Source organism: Anolis sagrei, chromosome 2 (genome assembly GCF_037176765.1).
Source record: "Anolis sagrei isolate rAnoSag1 chromosome 2, rAnoSag1.mat, whole genome shotgun sequence".
Taxonomy (NCBI): domain Eukaryota; kingdom Metazoa; phylum Chordata; class Lepidosauria; order Squamata; family Dactyloidae; genus Anolis; species Anolis sagrei.
Window position 1 is genome coordinate 10,336,667 of NC_090022.1, and position 8,399 is coordinate 10,345,065.

An 8,399-nucleotide genomic window follows, 5' to 3' on the forward strand; every position below is an offset into this window, starting at 1 on the left:
AGTGTCTAGATTAAGGGAAGTCATGGTAAACTTCTTTCTGCTTTGGTGAGACCTCACCTGGAATAACATTGTGTCTGGTTTAGGGCACCGCAATAAAAGCTGGAACGTGTCCAGATTCCATTTCTGGTTCTACATATTAATTAAGAAACTGTTGTGACTGTGACCAACCAGCCTCCAAGCTATGTCATGGAGGCCATAGCCCTTTCCCTTTCAGATTTCCAACAGGAATGGAAATCTTCTTTAAAGGTTTTCTTGTAATTATTTTTCTTGATTTCCCTGACGTGAGAAGGAAATGTTTTCTTTTTCCACCAGGGCCCAACTGCCTTTGAGGATGTAGCTGTCCATTTCTCCCCGGAGGAGTGGGCTCTCCTGAATCCTGGTCAGAAAGCCTTGCACTTGCAGATCATGGAGGAGATACGTGGGATGGTGGACTCTCTTGGTAAGGCTCCCTCACGGATGGGGATTTCTATTTCAAAATACCTTGTCCCAATCAGCAGCTCCCTGGTGGGATGGTCGAGGGGCCTGTCCTGCCTCCAGAGGCAGGATTTATAATCGGATCCCTGTGCCTTTAAGGATAAGGGAGTGGTTAAGAGGAGGTCAAGCTTCGAATGCAAAATGACAGTTTATTTCAGTTGGAATCTAACATTGGAAGGTAGCAGAAGGGTCAGAAAGAGCACAAAAGTCCATGTCACGTTGGAGATAGATAGCACGTCACGGAGGTAAATTAAATAGTAGATACTTCTGATGAACCAACCTGGAGACAGCATATTATTTGAGAACATAGAAATGCTGGACCACTCTCACAACCACCATGTCAGACTATATAGAGAAGTCATTGAAACCCACAAGCATGTGGACAATTTCAACAGAAAAGAAGGAAACCATGAAAATGAACAAAATCTGGCTACCAGTATTAAAAAAAACCTCTAAAATTACAACAGCACAACAACAGAGGGGAAACAATCAGGCACATCTAATCACCTCTCAACAAAAAATTGCCCCAGGCACTGCCAAGCCATGAAATGCTAATCAAGGTGGTCAGTTGAAACATTCACACCTAGCTCCAACAGACAAGAGTTCTTTGTTGCACCCTGGTCCTTCCACAGATATATAAACCCATTTTCCTAGTTCCAACAGAACTCACTACCTCTGAGGATGTTTGCCATAGATGCAGGCGAAACATCAGGAGAGAATGCCTCTAGAACAGGGGTCCCCAAACTAAGGCCCGCGGGCCACATATGGCCCGCCGAGGGCATTTATCCGGCCCGCCTGGCCTGGCGCAAAGCCCCCCACCGCTTGCGTTTCTCTCTCTCTCCAGGCGGGGTCACGCCGGGCCAGGCTTCTTCCCCCTTCCTTCCCCTTCCCCCTTTCTGTCCCCTTCCTTCTCCCATCCCCTCCATCCTTCCCTCCCTCCCTTCCCTCCCCCCTTCCTTCCCTTCTTCCTTCCTTCGAAGCCTCCCGGGTGGGGCCTTCGGGCCAGGAAAGCCGGCTTTGCCTGGCCACGCCCCCTGGCGCTGCCTCCGCTAATGGCAGACACCCTCCTTGCCATCAGAATGGGGAGTTGCTCAAAGGAGGGCTCTACGTGGCGGGAAGGAAAAGGCGCCAAAGCTGAGCACGCGGGGGAGAGAGAGAGAGACGCACAGACACACACAGAAGAAAGGGTGAAAAGGAAGCCGTCCTGCAAATGTGATGGAGTGAGAAGCCGGTGGGAGAGTCCAGTTTGCCTTCCCCTCGCCCTGTTCCTCCCATCCCTGTTTTTCCATCCCTTCCCTCCTCTCCCCTTACCTGCCTCACACTGCCCCTCGTGCGAGCCAGATGCTGCCCCTTTTAAACTTTAAAATGAAATTTTATTTATTTACTAGCCATCCCCTGCTATGCATTGCTATGGCCCACATGGCTGTTCTGTGTGGGAGGTTTGGCCCAATTCTATCATTGGTGGGGTTCAGAATGCTCCTTGATTGTAGGTGAACTGTAAATCCCAGCAACTACAACTCCACAATGTCAAGATTCTATTTTCCCCAAACTCCACCAGTGTTCACATTTGGGCATATTGAGTATTCATTCTAAGTTTGGTCCAGATCCATCATTGTTTGAGTCCACAGTGATCTTTGGATGTAGGTGAACTACAAATCCAAAACCAAAGGGCACTGCCCACCAAACCCTTCAGTATTTTCTGTTGGTCATGGGAGAACTATGTGCCAGTTTGGTTGAATTCCATCGTTCGTGGGGTTCAGAATGCTCTTTGATTGTAGGTGAACAATAAATCCCAGAAACTAGAACTCCCAAATGACAAAATCATATTTTTTGAGTGAAGGACATACATTGGGTTATTAGGTGTCCAGTGGATTTTGAGTTCTGTTTATCCCACAAACGAACATTACATTTTTATTTATGTAGATTTATTTCCTATTTTTTTATTAATCACTTTATGTTCAGATTGTAACAAAAAAATACATCATGCATATCAGATGTTTACATTACGATTCACAACAGTAGCAAATTAAGACATGTGCAGTGTGCATAGGAATTTGGTCATTGGTTTTTTTTAAAAAAAACTATAGTCCGGCCCTCCTATGGTCTGGGGGACAGTAATCTGGCCCCCTGTTTAAAAAGTTTGAGGACCCCTGCTCTAGAACATGGCCATATAGCCTGAAAAAACCTACAACAGCCCAGCTCAACTGACTGCCAATTTGCGACTGAGCACAATTCAAAGTGCTAGCTTTAGCCTGTAAAGTCCTAAATGGTTCTGGCCCAGCTTACCTGTCTGAACGTATCTCCCCCTAACCAGCCCAGATGTTAAGATCTTCTGGGAAGGCCCTGCTCTTGGTTCCACCCCTTTCGCAGGTGTGGTTGGTAGGGAGGAGGGAAAGTGCCTTCTCGGTGTTGGCCCCTTGGCTGTGAAACTCCCTTCCCAGTGACATCAGATCGGCTGTCCTTCAGAAAGAAATTTAAAACTTGGCTATGGAACCAAGGTTTGGAGAGTACCGTATTTTCTGGCGTATAACATGACTCTTTAACCCTGGAAAATCCTCTGAGAAGTCAGGGGTCTTCTTATACACCAGGTCTGGATCTTCCCTCTTTCTCTCCCTCCCTTTGTGGGGTGGGAGGAGGAGGAGGCAGCTTCTCTTCCTCTTCATCGCCCAGTGATTTCGAGACTATGTCTATGTTTTTAGCTATTTATTCTAAATGTATTTATATGTTACTGTTTTGATTATAATCCACAATGCATTTTGTATTTTGTTTGATATTCTGTTTTAATGCAGTACTGAATTGTGGCCCAATTGGAAGCTGCTCAGGGTTGAGATAGAGCGGGCTAAAAATACAGTAAATAAATAAATCCACTTCTTTTCCCACTTTCTTAGACTCCTTATCACTGATACTGAGGAATGACTGTTTCTGTCCTTCTTCTTCACAGCAGATGAATGGAAAAAGAGCAATGTGTGCACCAAACTCAGGAAGCATTTGGAACACAATGGGGGCCTTCCTAGTCACCAGCAAACACACAGAGAAGATGGAGATTCTGCCAGAGAAATACCCTACAAATGCAATGTATGTGGGCAGTGTTTTAACCAAGATGAGGCACTTGTGCTTCACAAGACACTTCATGCTGGGAAAAGCCATCCTAAATGGAAAGAATCGGCAAAATGCCTTTCTGATTACAAAGTTCCACATCTGAATCAAGAAGAATTTTTTGAAGGAACAGAGGATTTTATGAGCCAGGCGTGTGGGAAATCTTTTATCCAGAGTTCACACTTGGTGAAATATGAGCAATTTAATACAGGACAGGAACCATACAGATTCCAGGAGTATGGGAAATGTTTTGCTGACAGTTCAGAATTGGTGAGGCACAAAAGACTCCACACAGGAGAGAAGCCACACCAATGCCAGGACTGTGGGAAATGTTTTGCTTACAGTTCACAGTTGATGAGCCACAAAAGACTCCACACAGGAGAGAAGCCATACCAATGCCAGGAGTGTGGGAAATGTTTTGCTTACAGTTCAGTCTTGGTGAGGCACAAAAGACTCCACACAGGAGAGAAGCCATACCAATGCCAGGAGTGTGGGAAATATTTTGCTGACAGTTCAGACTTGGTGAGTCATAAAAGACTTCACACAGGAGAAAAGCCATACCAATGCCAGGAATGTGGGAAATGTTTTGCTTACAATTCAGACTTGGCAAGGCACAAAAGACTCCACACAGGAGAGAAGCCATACCAATGCCAGGAGTGTGGGAAATGTTTTGCTTCCAGTTCAGAATTGGTGAGGCACAAAAGACTCCACACAGGAGAGAAGCCATACCAATGCCAAGAGTGTGGGAAATGTTTTGCTCGCAGTTCAAACTTGTTGAGCCACCAAAGACTTCACACAGGAGAGAAGCCATACAAATGCCAGGAGTGTGGGAAATGTTTTGCTGATGGTTCATACTTGATTAGCCACAAAAGACTCCACACAGGAGTAAAGCCATGCCAATGCCAGGAGTGTGGGAAGTGTTTTGCTTACAATTCACAATTGATGCGGCACAAAAAACTACACACAGGAAAAAAAGGATAAAATTACCATAAGTATGGGAAATATTTTATTCAGACTTCATCCCTTAACAAGCACCAGGGAATACACACAGGTGTGTGGGAAATGTTTTGTTTGGAGTTCATACCTTTTGAACTGTCCCAGACTACATACAGGAGAGATATCATCCCAGAGCTCTGATAAAACTAAAAAACGAGTTATCACATATCATGGTGGTGAACTGGCTGGAATTTGTTTTTGCCCTGCTGTACGATATAATCCAACAAAAAAAATTAAATTGTGTATTTTATTATGATATTGTTGCTTTTTTATTGCTATTTTAGCTGCTAGTAGCAGGTTATCAGGGGCACTATTCTAGCTGGGCATGTTTTATGGTGGTGCCACTGAGTCTGCTTGTGTTCAGAGTCCTATCTGTGCTTCAGAGTGTGCAGGAACCAGTATTGCTATTTTCCATCCCCAACCAGATCAATGGATTGAGGAGCAAAGGCATCAGTTGGATGTCAAGTGCGCCATTAAAACCTCAAGCATGTTGTTGTTCATTCGTTCAGTCGTTTCCGACTCTTCGTGACTTCATGGACCAGCCCATGCCAGAGCTCCCTGTCAGTCGTCACCACCCCCAGTTCCTTCAAGGTCAATCCAGTCACTTCAAGGATACCATCCATCCATCTTGCCTTTGGTCAGCCCCTCTTCCTTTTTCCTTCCATTTTCCCCAGCATACTTGTCTTCTCAAAGCTTTCTTGTCTTCTCATGATGTGGCCAAAGGACTTAATCTTGGCCCCTACTATCCTTCCCTCCAATGAGCAGCCGGGCTTTATTTCCTGAAGTACGGACTGGTTGGATCTCGCTGTCCAAGGCACTCTCAGAACTTTCCTCCAACAAACATCACAATTCAAAAGCAATTCTTCCTTCGCTCAGCCTTCCCTATGGTCCGGCTCTCACAACCTCAAGTATACCAAATGCATTTTGGGCTCTGTTCTTGTTTTACTTATCATTCTAACAAAGTGGATGTAAATCTGCATTTCACTGAGTTACAGTCAGCTGTAATGGGGGATGGCCTCAGTGAGGACATGTAGCTGGGGGGGGGGGGGGGCTTGAGGGGCTTCACCCCTCCTCGAAATCTCATGGTGGTCCGCAAGAAGGCCTTACTGGTGCATTATATAAACTGTTTATTTATTTATTTATTTTTCGCACTTCTACCCCGCCCTTCTCAACCCCTGAAGGGGGACTCAGGGCGGCTTACAAAAGGCACGATTCGATGCCAGCACAACAACAAGATAAAAATAAAACATACATAAACAGTAATTGAAACAATTAAAACAATCCATTATACATCACAATCCATAAAACCAATCTAGTGCTCAACGTTTGCCAGCTCAGAGTCTGTAAATTCAATTCCACATCCATCAATTCTAGTCGTTGCTTGCCCTTTGTCTATCTGCCAGATTACCCGAAAGCCTGGTCCCAAATCCATGTTTTTAATTTCCTTCTAAAAGAGAGGAGGGATGTCGATGACCTAATTTCCCCGGGGAGTGAATTCCACAGGTGAGGGGCCACCACCGAGAAGGCCCTGCTCCTCGTCCCCACCAATCTCACTTGTGATAGACGCGGGGCCGAGAGCAGGGCCTCCCCAGAAGATCTTAAACTCTGAGGCGGGACGTCGAAGGAGATGCGTTCGGACAGATATGCTGGGCTGGAACCGTATAGGGTTTTGTAGGTCAAAACCAGCACTTTGAATTGTGCTCGGAACTGGATCGGCAGCCAGTGGAGCTGACATAACAGAGGGGTGGTATGCTCCCTGTATGACGCTCCGGTGAGTAATCTGGCCGCCGCCCGCTGGAGTAATTGAAGTTTCCGAACATTCAAAGGCAACCCCACTGTTATGTTTATTCATATCATGATCTGATCACCATACTCAATATATCCCATATGCATGGGGGTATTGGGGTAACAATACAAAAGGTTTGCTAGGGTAGACCCTCCTTTACTCAGACTCAGCTGCCCCCCCCCCCACTCCCCCAATCAAAATCCTGGCTACGGGCCTGGCTCGGTGCATCTACTTACTCCTCTATATTTGTCACTTTTTTGTAGTATTCATGTGCAAGACTGAAATGTGGAAAGCGGTGACACCCTTCTAACCAAACTCTGAATGAAGATTCCTTGGTTTTGGCAGAGGTTGAAGAAAGTCATCTTCAACCTCAGCAAGACGGAGTGGATGAGGGATTTGAGGACATCCAACTCCAAATTGGGAGACAAGTCGTACAGGAATACCTAGCTGCTCTAAATGAGTTCAAGTCCCCAGGGCCAGATCAACTACACCCAAGAGTATTGAAGGAACTAGCGGAAGTCATTTCGGAACCATTGGCAACCATCTTTGAGAGTTCTTGGAGAACGGGAGAAGTTCCAGCAGATTGGAGGAGGGCCAAAGTGGTCCCAATCTTCAAGAAGGGGAAAAAGGATGACCCAAACAACTACCGTCCGGTCAGCCTCACGTCGATACCGGGCAAGATTTTGGAAAAGATTGTTAAGGAAGCGGTCTGCAAACACTTAGAAACAAATGCAGTCATCGCTAATAGTCAACATGGATTTATCAAAAACAAGTCATGCCAGACTAATCTGATCTATTTTTTCGATAGAGTTACAAGCTGGGTAGATGCGGGGAATGCCGTGGATGTAGCGTACCTGGATTTCAGTAAGGCCTTCGACAAGGTCCCCCATGACCTTCTGGCAAGGAAACTACTCCAATGTGGGCTAGGCAAAACTACGGTGAGGTGGATCTGTAATTGGTTAAGTGGACGAACCCAGAGGGTGCTCACCAATGCTTCCTCTTCATCCTGGAAAGAAGTGACGAGCGGAGTGCCATCAGCAGGGTTCTGTCCTGGGCCCGGTCCTGCTCAGGATCTTTATTAATGACTTAGATGAAGGGTTAGAAGGCAGGATCATCAAGTTTGTAGACGACACCAAATTGGGAGGGAAAGCCAAGCCAATAGTCCAGAGGACAGGAGCAGGATTCAAAACGATCTTGACAGATTAGAGAGATGGGCCAAAACTAACAAAATGAAGGTCAACAGTGACAAATGCAAGATACTCCACTTTGGCAGGAAAAACGAAATGCAAAGATACAGAATGGGAGACAATGCCTGGCTCGAGAGCAGTACGTGTGAAAAAGATCTTGGGGTCCTCGTGGACAAGAAGTTAAACATGAGCCAACAATGTGATGTGGCGGCAAAAAAAGCCAGTGGGATTTTGGCCTGCATCAATAGGAGCATAGTGTCTAGATCTAGGGAAGTAATGCTACCCCTCTATTCTGCTTTGGTTAGACCACATCTGGAATATTGTGTCCAATTCTGGGCACCACAATTCAAGAGAGATATTGACAAGCTGGAATGTGTCCAGAGGAGAGCGACTAAAATGATAAAAGGTCTGGAGAACAAGCCCTATGAGGAGCGGCTTAAGGAGCTGGGCATGTTTAGCCTGAAGAAGAGAAGGCTGAGAGGGGATATGATAGCTATGTATAAATATGTGAGAGGAAGCCACAAGGAGGAGGGAGCAAGCTTGTTTTCTGCTTCCCTGCAGACTAGGACGCAATGGAACAATGGCTTTAAAATACAAGAGAGGAGATTCCATCTGAACACGAGGAAGAACTTCCTGACTGTGAGAGCCGTTCAGCAGTGGAACTCTCTGCCCAGGAGTGTGGCGGAGGCTCCTTCTTTGGAAGCTTTTAAGCAGAGGCTGGATGGCCATTTGTCAGGGGTGATTTGAATGCAATATTCCTGCTTCTTGGCAGAATGGGGTTGGACTGGATGGCCCATGAGGTCTCTTCCAACTCTTTGATTCTATGATTCTATGGAGAGAAGCTATGGCAGCAGGTGATG

General features: G+C 46.0%; 1 protein-coding gene and 1 pseudogene across 1 annotated transcript in view; one reads left to right on the forward strand and one right to left on the reverse strand.

Annotated features, from left to right (window-relative positions):
• The window catches only part of LOC132765774 (zinc finger protein 850-like), a 1,095,673-nt gene that overhangs the window by 757,347 nt on the left and 329,927 nt on the right, over nucleotides 1-8,399 (reverse strand). The window lies entirely within an intron of this gene.
• Nucleotides 1-8,399, forward strand: part of LOC132766145 (zinc finger protein 708-like) — a 33,010-nt pseudogene that overhangs the window by 5,651 nt on the left and 18,960 nt on the right.